This window comes from Triticum urartu, chromosome 5 (assembly GCF_003073215.2).
Source record: "Triticum urartu cultivar G1812 chromosome 5, Tu2.1, whole genome shotgun sequence".
NCBI lineage: Eukaryota > Viridiplantae > Streptophyta > Magnoliopsida > Poales > Poaceae > Triticum > Triticum urartu.
Window position 1 is genome coordinate 621,292,423 of NC_053026.1, and position 13,335 is coordinate 621,305,757.

The following is a 13,335-nucleotide window of genomic DNA, read 5'->3' on the forward strand; positions in this document are numbered from 1 at the left end:
TTCCCCCACAAGTCGAGATGAGACTCCAGACGAAAATAAATAAATAAATAAATAAAAAGAGGCCAAAGAAGCCCAAATAAAAAAAGAGAAAAGAGGCCATAAAAAGGAGAAGGCCCAAATAAAAAAATAAAAAAATGAGAGAAAAAGAGAGAAGGGACAATGTTACTATCCTTTTACCACACTTGTGCTTCAAAATAGCACAATGATCTTCATAGTAGAGAGTCTCTCATGTTATCACTTTCATATACTAGTGGGAATCTTTCATTATAGAACTTGGCTTGTATATTCCAATGATGGGCTTCCTCAAATTGCCCTAGGTCTTCATGAGCAAGCAAGTTGGATGCACACCCACTTAGTTTCTTTTGAGCTTTCGTATACTTATAGCTCTAGTGCATCCGTTGCATGGCAATCCCTACTCACTCACATTGATATCTATTGATGGGCATCTCCATAGCCCATTGATACGCCTAGTTGATGTGAGACTATCTTCTCCTTTTTGTCTTCTCCACAACCACCATTCTATTCCACCTATAGTGCTATGTCCATGGCTCACGCTCATGTATTGCATGAAGATTGAAAAAGTTTGAGAACATTGAAAGTATGAAACAATTGCTTGGCTTGTCATCGGGGTTGTGCATGATTTAAATATTTTGTGTGGTGAAGATAGAGCATAGCCAGACTATATGATTTTGTAGGGATAACTTTCTTTGGCCATGTTATTTTGAGAAGACATGATTGCTTAATTAGTATGCTTGAAGTATTATTATTTTTATGTCAATATGAACTTTTGTCTTGAATCTTATGGATCTGAATATTCATACCACAATTAAGAAGAATTACATTGAAATTATGCCAACTAGCATTCCACATCAAAAATTCTTTCTTTTATCATTTACCTACTCGAGGATGAGCAGGAATTAAGCTTGGTGATGCTTGATACGTTTCCAACGTATCTATAATTTTGATTGCTCCATGCTATATTATCTACTTTTTTGGGCAATATTCGGCTTTATTATCCACTTTTATATTACTTTTGGGACTAACCTATTAACCCGAGGCCCAGCACAGATTTGCTGTTTTTTGCCTATTTCAGTGTTTTGAAGAAAAGGAATATCAAACAGAGTCGAAACGGAACAAAATCAACTAGAGAAGTTATTTTTGGAACGAAAGCCACCCGATGGAATTGGACCTCACATCAAGGACGGAACGAGGAAGCCACGAGGGTGGGGGGCGCGCCCACCCCCCTAGGGCGCGCCCCCTGCCTCGTGGGACCCTCGTGGCTCCCCTGACGTACTTCTTCCGCCTATATAACTCCACGTACCCTAAAACTTCCAAAACAGACATTAGATCGGGAGTTCCGCCGCCAGAAGCCTCCGTAGCCACCGAAAACCAATCTAGACCCATTCCGGCACCCTGCTGGAGGGGGCAATCCTTCTCCGGTGGCCATCTTCATCATCCCGTTTCTCCCCATGACGAGGAGGGAGTAGTTCTCCCTCGGGGCTGAGGGTATGTACCAGTAGCTATGTGTTTGATCTCTCTCTCGTGTTCTTGAGGTGATACGATCTTGATGTATCGCGAGCTTTGCTATTATAGTTGGATCTTATGTTTCTCCTCCCCCTCCTCTCTCTTGTAATGAATTGAGTTTCCCCTTTGAAGTAATCTTATCGGATTGAGTCCTTAAATATTTGAGAACACTTGATGTATGTCTTGCCGTGGATATCTGTGGTGACAATGGGATATCACATGATTCACTTGATGTATGTTTTGGTGATCAACTTGCGGGTTCCGCCCATGAACCTATGCATAGGGGTTGGCACACGTTTTCGTCGTGATTCTCCGGTAGGAACTTTGGGGCACTCTTTGAGGTCCTTTGTGTTGGTTGAATAGATGAATCTGAGATTGTGACGCATATCGTATAATCATACCCACGGATACTTGAGGTGACATTGGAGTATCTAGGTAACATTAGGGTTTTGGTTGATTTGTGTCTTAATGTGTTATTCTAGTATGAACTCTAGGGCTGTTTGTGACACTTATAGGAATAGCCCAATGGATTGATTGGAAAGAATAACTTTGAGGTGGTTTCGTACCCTACCATAATCTCTTCGTTCGTTCTCCGCTATTAGTGACTTTGGAGTGACTCTTTGTTGCATGTTGAGGGATAGTTATGTGATCCAATTATGTTATTATTGTTGAGGGAACTTACACTGGCGAAAGTATGAACCCTAGGCCTTGTTTCCTAGCATTGCAATACCGTTTACGCTCACTTTTATCATTAGTTACCTTGCTGTTTTTATATTTTCAGATTACAAATACCTTTATCAACCATCCATATACCACTTGTATCACCATCTATTCGCCGAACTAGTGCACCTATACAATTTACCATTGTATTGGGTGTGTTGGGGACACAAGAGACTCTTTGTTATTTGGTTGCAGGGTTGCTTGAGAGAGACCATCTTCATCCTACGCCTAATACGGATTGATAAACCTTAGGTCATCCACTTGAGCGAAATTTGCTACTGTCCTACAAACCTCTGCACTTGGAGGCCCAACAACGTCTACAAGAAGAAGGTTGTGTAGTAGACATCATTGAACTTATTTATGACCAAGTAGCTACGTCATCTCTAGCCAGATTTTATTCAAGTATAAGAATTTTAGCAAGATTTGAGAGCCAGATTTTTGTTTGAACTTCTTGAATTGTAGTAGTTGAACTTCATAGTAAAATTTAAATACTGGTTTAAATTAGCTACATTTAAATATGTCTTCGGGGGGGTGACCTATTTTCTAGGCTGTGGTTCTTCTCAAGGCAATGTTTTGTATGATCATAGTACTTGCCTTACAGACTAAGTTGTACTAACATTTCAGTTGTACTATTAGTGTTATTCTTGAGTGTGTCAATGTTTTATGGAATGTGAACTGAAGCTTCCCGTTCCTTTTTATATTTTTGTAGAATGAATGTACCATTTTGTTCAAGCGTACCAGAACTCTCAGTCCTAGCATGCTAGTGGCTTGGAAATGTCTACTGATTGTGCGTAACAAGGCTCAACTAGAAGGTTCTATTGTAGAGGGGTACATACTTGAAGAGTGCATGACTTTTTGCAGTCGATTCGTTGATGGAATGCCTACCAAGCTAAGTCAGTCCGAACGTCATGAAGACGGAGGTACTGATCAAACCAACAGGGATTAGCATAATGAGTACAGTTGATTACTCCAAGAAAGGTTTTGTTTGTGAATCATTGTCTTTGGCTGATATTAATCAAATGAGGCATTTGATAATAACAAACTGTGAGGAAACCGCGCCATGGATTGAGTAAGGATACTTATATTTTTATTTCACATCATGATATGCTTTAATACTTTCATGTTCAACTAACAATAATTTATCTTTGAAGTGAACATCTTGAGGAGCTCATAAGGAACAATTCTCCTAATCCTAAAAAGCAGCACAAGGAAGAGTTTGTTGGTTGGTTTGAGAGACGGGTAATTTTCTTTCGCATTTTCACTAATGTTCCTTGTAATAACGTACCAACGTTGTACAATACACTCACACATATTCTATTCCATGAAACAGATCACAGAACTCCACAATGATGGGAAGGTCAGCAATCTTATTTATGCACTAGCTAGAGGACCTGATCACGTAGCTCGGGTATACAACCGTACAGTTCTGAATGGATATTTCTTTCGGAATTCCTGTATAGAGCAGGACTTGAGTACCCAAAATAGTGGCGTCATAGTCAAGGGCGATGCAAACACAGGAAATATTGATTATTACGGGGTGATCAAGAAAATTATATTTCTTGACTTTCCTCCTAATAAGGAGGTTGTTCTATTCTAGTGTGACTGGTTTGATGTGCCTCCTGCGAACAGAACTGAGAGTAAGGGGTATAAGAAGGACAAATATGGAATTATTGACCTTGACACTACTCTACACCAATTCCAGGGAGACCCTTACATTCTAGGCCTCCAAGCTCAACAGGTTTTCTATGTGAGAGATGTGAAGAACCTTGATTGGGCAGCTGTTATTAAAATGAATCCATGAAATTTGTTTGCTCCTTCTGTTTTAAATGGTGTAGGCCTTGATGAAGTCGTTGAAGCCGATGAGGGTGGTGAGGAAGATGTACTAGATGTCGTCGATGCAGAAATTACAGTGCCAAAAATTACAGTACCTGAAGAGATCACTAGTTGGTGTAGAAATGATGACGAAGGATCCAACATTGATGTTTCAGTCATAGAAAATATAAAACCTATTGAGTTTGAAGATGTCCAATTCGAATCTGATGATGATATGGATGATGATGAGGCTTATGTAAATGATGGTCATGTTGCTCCTTTGGGACAAGAAGAATTGGATGATGACCAGGGGTTCTTTGTATAGTTTTTAATTTCTTGGTAAGGTGTTTTTCACATGTGTAAGCCATGAGTATAAGTTCCTGAACTGTTATGATGGTTACCTACGAGAAATATCTCTCCTGAAGTTTAATCTAATATAAAACAAGTTGAGACAAGGCATGCCTGCATAGTGTCATATGTTGTGGCAAATGGGAATAAGAGCTAGTGCCCAGCACTAACAATTTGGTGATGAAGAGAAGAGTAGTTTCTGTTATTTTAGTGTTGTTGCTATTTTCCTTTTGACAGTGATGCTATGTACACACTGTTGCTATGAACTTATGGTTTTTTAGTGTTTTTGCTATTTTCACTACTCTGCCTTGAACTTATGGTCTTTTGTGTGAACAATCTATACAAGTATAGCTGCTGAAACTTGTGTGCTGTCATTTTGAAACATTTGTTATATATGTCGCTGAGATGGTTTGTTATATCCTACTACAATCTTGTGTCATATGTCCTTGTATATATCTTGATGTAGTGTTGTTGATCTGCTGATGAATTCTTGCTGAAAATTAGTCTGGGATACAACTGTTATGCTGCTCAATTGGTGGCTGAAGAGCTATTCAAATGAAGCCTGGGAGTGTTTAAAAATAGCTAGTATGCAGCCTTGCACAATTTCTCTACTTAACACATAATTTTATATTGAATCTCCTTTTTTATTAACAGCACACATAAATACATCACATCAAGCAAGATACAGAAAAATTAGGAAGAGAATGTGTGGTGCTCATTTCTCATGACTCACCTTTGTGAGAAGGGCATTGAGCTTGCCGTCTTTCGGGTGCCGAGCACGACCTTCTACCGGAGGAGGTCAGTAGGGTGAGTGGAGGAGACCCTGGCGGTGCAAGAAACCCTAAAGTGAAGGGCGTCCGCAAGTGTGCAACACTTCGCACACGCGTAAGCGAGCATTCCTCCAAGTTGTGGTACCACCGATGTCCACTTTGCAAGATATGTGACTAAAATGCAACTTAGGTGCAAGTTGTGTATAATGTGTTAATATCTCTGTAAACTAGTACGCCCCTTTAATTAGATCCTGCGAAGTAGTATAATAAATAAAGGAAAAAATCAGGAGCGCGGTAGAGAATATCGTTGCAATATCCTGCTCCTTTTTGACAACACTAGAGGATTGTTGCATTATGTTGTACGTATTACCATGGATGCTCAATTTGTCGCAATATGTAATAGTTATTGAAACGCAACAAAGGTGAGGCAAAAAGTCACCCTATTACAACCAATACATGCTTTGTCGCAATAGTATTGGTGACTAGCGCCACATGTCAAAGGTGTTGCAATAGTATCTATGTACTTTGTTGCAATACCTAGCCTTTTTTGCAACAAGATGATCAATTCACGCAACGGGACATGACGGTCGCAATATCACTACCATATTACAATGACGATGCAGCTTGTGGCAATACATGGCTTCTGTTGCAACAAAACGAGTAATTAGCGCGATGAAACGAAATTGTGGCAATATGTAGATCCTATTACCACGAACTGGAACTTTGTGGAAATATAGCATTTTATTGCAACAAAAGATAGTTGTAGCAATAATTTTTGTTGCAATAGACCGGAATCCTTGTAGTGTTTTCCTGTTGCAGTACTTAGTAAATTTCTAACTACTATTAGCACGATGCTATTAGTAGTCCTCGGCTGAAACTTAGTCTTTTTAGTGTTCTTCTGAAACTAAAAACTGAATTTTCTTAGTGTGATAGTACTACCGTAAATGTCTAAGCTGTACTGAGCGTCCAATTCTACTATTTTGCTGTTGTCCTTAGTTAGTCTGCCACTATTTTTATTTTTTTGTGAAAATATCCATGTATGATTTTTTGTTTCTGCATGACTAGTTTCAACTTCAACCTACTTCAACTTCAAATGGTGGATGAACAAAAATAGGAAGCTAGCAAACTTGTTGACTGACATAAGCAAAGGATGTACATGATATAAATAGGCAAACTTGTTCAAACCCTGACACACATAACATAAGGTAGCTGGTTCAACATAACGAAAGCAAACTACAAATCTGAAACAACAATATTAAGGACAGGCAGAAGTGCGAGCAACACAAATGCAGACTTTCATGCATCCTCATCCCGCGAAGTTGCAGTGGTAGTAGGGGTCAGCTTCTTGCTCTTCTGAAATATCCCAACCTGTCATGATGTTGTCGATTGTCTTCCATGACTTGTACGTGGCGTACGCATCTATTCCTACGTACATGATGAGGTTGTCTGGCAGCGGGCTGGTGATTCGTCTCCAACGTATCTATAATTTTTGATTGCTCCATTCTATATTATCTACTGTTTTGGGCAATATTGGGCTTTATTATCCACTTTTATATTACTTTCGGGACTAACCTATTAACTGGAGGCCCAGCCCAGATTTGCTGTTTTATGCCTATTTCAGTGTTTCAAACAAAAGGAATATCAAACGGAGTCGAAATGGAACGAAATCAACTGGAGAAGTTATTTTTGGAAGGAAGCAACCCAGGGAACTTGGAGTGCACGTCAGGGGAGACACGGGCTGCCCACGAGGGTGGGGGGCGCGCCCACCCCTCTAGGGCGCGCCCCCTGCCTCGTGGGGCCCCCGTGGCTCCTCCGGCGTACTTCCTGCACCCATATATATCGTCGTATCCTAAAACTTCCAAAACAGAGATTAGATCGGGAGTTCCGCCGCCAGAAGCCTCCATAGCCACCAAAAACCAATCTAGACCCATTCCGGCACCCTGTCGGAGGGGGCAATCCCCCTCCGATGGCCATCTTCATCATGCCGGTGCTCTCCATGACGAGGAGGGAGTAGTTCTCCCTCAGGGCTGAGGGTATGTACCAGTAGCTATGTGTTTGATCTCTCTCTCTCTCTCGTGTTCTTGATTTGGCACGATCTTGATGTATCGCGAGCTTTGCTATTATAGTTGGATCTGTTGTTTCTCCTCCCCCTCTACTCTCTTGTAATGAATTGAGTTTTCCCCTCGAAGTTATCTTATCGGATTGAGTCTTTAAAGATTTAAGAACAGTTGATGTATGTCTTGCCGTGCGTATCTGTGGTGACAATGGGATATCACGTGATTCACTTGATGTATGTTTTGGTGATCAACTTGCGGGTTCCGCCCATGAACCTATGTTAGGGAGTCCTGGATTAGGGGGTCTTCGGACAGCCGGACTATCTCCATTGGCCGCACTATTAGACTACGAAGATACAAGATTGAAGACTTCGTCTCGTGTCCGGATGGGACTCTACTTGGCGTGGAAGGCAAGCTAGGCAATACATATATGGATATCTCCTCCTTTGTAACTGACCTTGTGTAACCCTAACCCTCTCCGGTGTCTATATAAACCGAAGGGTTTTAGTCCGTAGGACAACAACCATAACATACAATCATACCATAGGCTAGCTTCTAGGGTTTAGCCTCTCTGATCTCATGGTAGATCTACTCTTGTACTACCCATATCATCAATATCAATCAAGCGGGACATAGGGTTTTACCTCCATCAAGAGGGCCCGAACCTGGGCAAAACATCGTGTCCCCTGCCTCCTGTTACCATCCGGCCTAGACGCACAGTTCGGGACCCCCTACCCGAGATCCGCCGGTTTTGACACCGACATTGGTGCTTTCATTAAGAGTTCCTCTATGTCGTCGCCGTTAGGCTTGATGGCTCTTGCTATCATCGATAGCGATGCGGTCCAGGGTGAGAATTTTCTCCCCGGACATATCTTCGTATTCGGCGGCTTTGCACTGCGGGCTAATACGCTTGGCCATCTGGAGTAGATTGAAAGCTACTCCCCTGGCCATCAGGTCAGATTTGGAAGTTTGAACTACATGGCCGACATCCGTGGAGACTTGATCTTCGACGGATTCGAGCCATAGCCGGGCGCGCCGCATTGTCGCGATGGGTATGACCAAGCTCTGCCGCCGAACAGTACACCAGAGGCCGCGCCCGCATCAGCTCCGACCCTTAGTTCGGAGCCAACTACGCCAATCGAGGACGGGTGGTTAGACACCGCCTCAGGGGCCGCAGTCTCAACGGCGATCGAGCCGAACACCAGCATAATCCTCTGCGCAGCCCGTGACTCCAAGGACCGGACTCTTTTCCGGACTCCGAACCATCCGCGCCCCTGCCAATCGAATCCGATCGGGCGCCGATCATGGAATTCACCGCCGCGGATATCTTTTAGCACTCGCCCTTCGGCGACATTCTGAATTCACTAAGGTCTCTCTCTCTTTGTCAGGAGAGCCCTGGCCGGATTATGGCCAACAGGATTGGGATGCGGACGACGAAGAAATTCGAGCCCACCCACCACCCACTTCGCAGCCACTGTCGAAGATTTAACCGACATGCTCGACTTCGACTCCGAAGACATCGACGGTATGGACGACAATGTCGGAGACGAACATGAACCAGCACCTATAGGGCACTGGAAAGCTACCTCGTCATATGACATTACATGGTGGATACACCCAAAGAAGGCAATGGCGACGGGATAGCGGAGTATGACCCCTCCAAGAAGCAACTCAAATGCCGACGTCAGCGGCGCCGCTCTAAGTCCCGCCACAGCAAAAGTGGTGATACCGGCACAGGAGATAATAACACTCTGGATAGTGCCGAAGAAAACAACAAACCCCTCCAGCAAGATTTAGAGCAGGAGGATGAAGGAGCCAGCTCTCCTGAGAGAGCGGCAGACGGAGAGGAGGAGGATGACAATTACATCCCCCCCTCCGAAGACGAGGCAAGCCTCGGCGACAATGAATTTGACGTCCCAGAGGATCCCGTCGAACAAGAGCGCTTCAAGCGCTGGCTTATGGCCACAGCAAATAGCCTGAAGAAAAAGCAGCAGCAGCTTCAAGCTGATCAAGATCTGCTAGCTGATAAATGGACTGAAGTCCTCGCGGACGAGGAATATAAACTCGAGCGCCCCTCCAAGAGTTACCCAAGGCGCAGGTTACTACCCCGACTGGACGAAGAAGCGTATGATACGGTTGATCGGCCACCTCGTGGCCGCGATAGAGAGGCATTCCAGCCAAAAGCTCAGCCTCCACCCCAACGCCATTCAAATAAAAAGGCATGGGGAGATACGCCAGACCTGCGAGACATATTGGAGGACAAGGAAAAGCATTCAAGATCGATCTACGGATCACGAGGGTGCACCACTCTACGAGACAACAAACGTCACGCCGGATACAGTAAAAGAAAATCCGACCGGGTCGAACACAGCGGGCAAGACCCATTCGAGCTGCGTCAAGATATAGCCCAATACAGAGGCGCCGCACACCCCTTATGCTTCACAGACGAAGTAATGGAACATCAATTCCCAGAAGGTTTCAAACCTGTAAATATTGAATCATACGACGGCACAACAGATCCCGCAGTATGGATTGAGGACTTCCTCCTCCACATCCACATGGCCCGCGGCGATGACTTACATGCCATCAAATACCTCCCACTAAAGCTCAAAGGACCAGCGCAGCATTGGCTTAACAGCTTGTCAGCGGACTCCATTAGCTGTTGGGAAGATCTGGAAGCCGCATTCCTCGACAACTTTCAGGGCACTTATGTGCAACCACCAGACGCCGATGATTTGAGCCACATAATTCAGCGGCCAGAAGAGTCGGCCAGGCAATTCTGGACTCGGTTCCTTACAAAGAAAAATCAAATCATCGACTGTTAATGCGGGGGCCTTAGCGGCTTTCAAGCACAACATCCGAGATGAGTGGCTAGCCCGGCACCTTGGTCAGGAAAAGATGAAATCTGTGGCAGCTCTCACGACGCTCATGACCCGCTTTTGTGCGGGAGAAGACAGTTGGCTGGCTCGCAGTAATAACATATCAAAGAACCATGGTACCTCAGATACCAAGGACGGCAATAGCAGGTCACGTCGCAACAAGCATAAGCGCCGCATTAACAGCGAAAATACTGAGGATACGACAGTCAATGCCGGATTCAAAGGCTCTAAACCCGGTCAGCAGAAAAAGCCATTCAAACAAAGTACGCCGGGTCCGTCCAGCTTGGACCGTATACTCGATCGCTCGTGTCAAATACACGGCACCACAGACAAGCCAGCCAATCACACCAACAGGGATTCTTGGGTGTTCAAGCAGGCCGGCAAGTTAATTGCCGAAAACAAGGACAAGGGGCCGCATAGCGATGACGAGGAGGAGCCCCGGCAGCCGCACACTGGAGGACAGAAGAGGTTTCCCCCGCAAGTGCGGACGGTGAACATGATATACGCAACCCACATCCCCAAGAGGGAGCGGAAGCGTGCGCTCAGGGACGTATATGCGTTGGAGCCAGTCACCCCAAAGTTCAACCCTTGGTCCTCCTGTCCGATCACCTTCGATCGCAGGGACCACCCCACCAGTATCTGTCATGGCGGATTCGCCGCACTGGTCCTAGACCCAATCATTGATGGATTTCACCTCACTCGAGTCCTTATGGACGGCGGCAGCAGCCTGGACCTGCTTTATCAGGACACAGTGCGCAAAATGGGTATAGACCCCTCAAGGATCAAACCCACAAAAACGACCTTTAAGGGCGTCATTCCAGGTGTAGAGGCCCATTGCACAGGCTCAATTACACTAGAAGTGGTCTTCGGATCCCCGGATAACTTCCGAAGCGAAGAGTTAATCTTCGATATAGTCCCGTTTCGCAGTGGTTATCACGTGCTACTCGGGCGAACCGCATTTGGTAGATTCAATGCGGTACCGCATTATGCATACCTCAAGCTCAAGATGCCAGGACCTCGCGGAGTTATCACAGTCAATGGAAAGACAGAGTGCTCTCTCCGAACAGAGGAGCACACCGCAGCCCTCGCAGCAGAAACGCAAAGCAGCCTCTCAAGGCAATCAACCAGTTCGGCGCTTCACAGCCCAGACACCTTCAAGCACGCTCGGGGCAATCGGCAAATAGACCGCCTGGCGCAATATGAGCTCGCATAGCAATGCGTTGGCCACCCCAATCCTAGCCCAGCGGTGAAACTTGTGTCACGCGTACATAATTACGCATTAAAAATACCATGGGCACATGTGGGGAGGGGGGCACAACTGCGGCACGCCCCAAGACGCGGCCTAAACCGCACTAGGGGCTTCCCGTTTGGTTGTTTTTTCTTTTTCTTTCAGGACCTTAATCTCTGGAAACACTGTCTGGCAGCACTATTGCCGAACACACGATGCAGCAACCAAGGAGGCAGACAGCTACGTCATACCACGGAATTCCCAGGTTGATTACAGTAACGGGTGAAATATTCAATTTAACATCATTCCTCAGCTTGCCCTTGGAAGGGACATAGTCCTACTCTTTGCTTATCGCACTATCTGTATCACTCTGCTTTAACGCAATTTTTTAATAAATAATGCATGACATTACGACTATTATTGCATTCTTGTTATATATATATATCTATGTGTTCATTAATGACGCCTTGCAACCGTACACTATGGTACGGCCAATACACCAGGGGCTTACGTACCCCACAATGCGGTGTGAAAACTCCGAACACTTTCACAAGTGCGGCACCCTGAACTTATAGCATTATATGCATCAGCTCCGAATCATGTCTTTGGTGAAATGTTGGGTTTGCCCGGCTCCTATGTTTTGGTACCTTACGTTCCGCTCTATCGGCTAAGGTAGCTCTAGGAGAACTACTGCGATTGTGCCGCGGTTCTGCTGGGTTTAGCACCTCAGTAGAGAAAGCTAAAACTGACTGTCATGATAAGGCGAGAGACTGGTCACTGTTCGGCGAGGTTTTTCGAGTCCCTAAAGACTTATGCCGCTTAGGGCGAGGGGCCGGCCCTGTCCGGCTTACAGGCGTGTATCGCGCCCCGAATTCGGCCTTCCGAATACCAGGGGCTTCGCCAAAATTTAAAATTATAGAATTCTATGGCTAAGTGAGAGTGATAAAGCATTATTAGTCTGGTTGCCTTGTTCGTTGTGCTGAGCACCTCCCTCGAAGGACCCAAATATGGGAACAAGAGTGCTCAGGTTTATCCCGAACACCCCAGCACTCGTGGCATGGGGGCAAAAGCCAAGGACTAGCCATCTCTCAGATTGGATAAACGGCCAAACAGAAGGTAATATTTTAAATTCACACAAGCGTTGCATAGCGCATATGAAACAAGTTTTCATCATACAGGATCACACGAGCAAGTCTCATTCAGATATCACATCTTTTGAGCACTCATCCGTGATGAGACGGGCACCCGGCAGAACACCCTCATAGTACATCTCGGGATGGCGGTGCTCCTTGCCCTCTGGCGGCCCCTCCTTGATCAGCTTCACGGCGTCTAGCTTGACCCACTGCAATTTCACACGGGCGAAAGCCCTACGTGCACCTTCAATGCAGACAGATCGCTTGACGACCTCCAGCCACGGGCAGGCATCCACAAGCCGCCTCACCAGGCCGAAGAAGCTATTCGGAAGGGCGTCGCCGGGCCATAATCGGACTATAAAGCTCTTCATGGCCTGATCGGCCGCCTTATGTAACTCGACCATCTGCTTCAGCTGGTCGCTCATTGGCACCGGATGTTAGGCCTCAGCATACTGAGACCAGAACAACTTCTCCGTCGAGCTTCCGTCCTCAGCCTGGTAAAATTGTGCGGCATCGAACACACTGCGGGGCAAATCTGCGAATGCTCCTGAAGAGCCCCGGATCCGGGTAAGTAATCGGTATTTTACTTTTACATGCTTGCTTTGCATATAGAAAGCCTTACCCGCCACTATCTTCTTCATCGCGTCGATCTCTTGGAGGGCCTTTTGGGCTTCGGCCTTGGCACTTTTTACACTCTCGAGGGCCGCGGCAAGCTCAGACTCCCGCGTCTTGGAGTCAAGCTCCAACGCCTCATGCTTCGCCACAAGAGCCTGGAGCTCTTGCTGCACCTTGCCCACCCAAGCCTCGTGCTTCTCTCACTCGGTGCGCTCCTTGGCCACTGTATCTTCGGCCTTGGTTAGCGCTTGC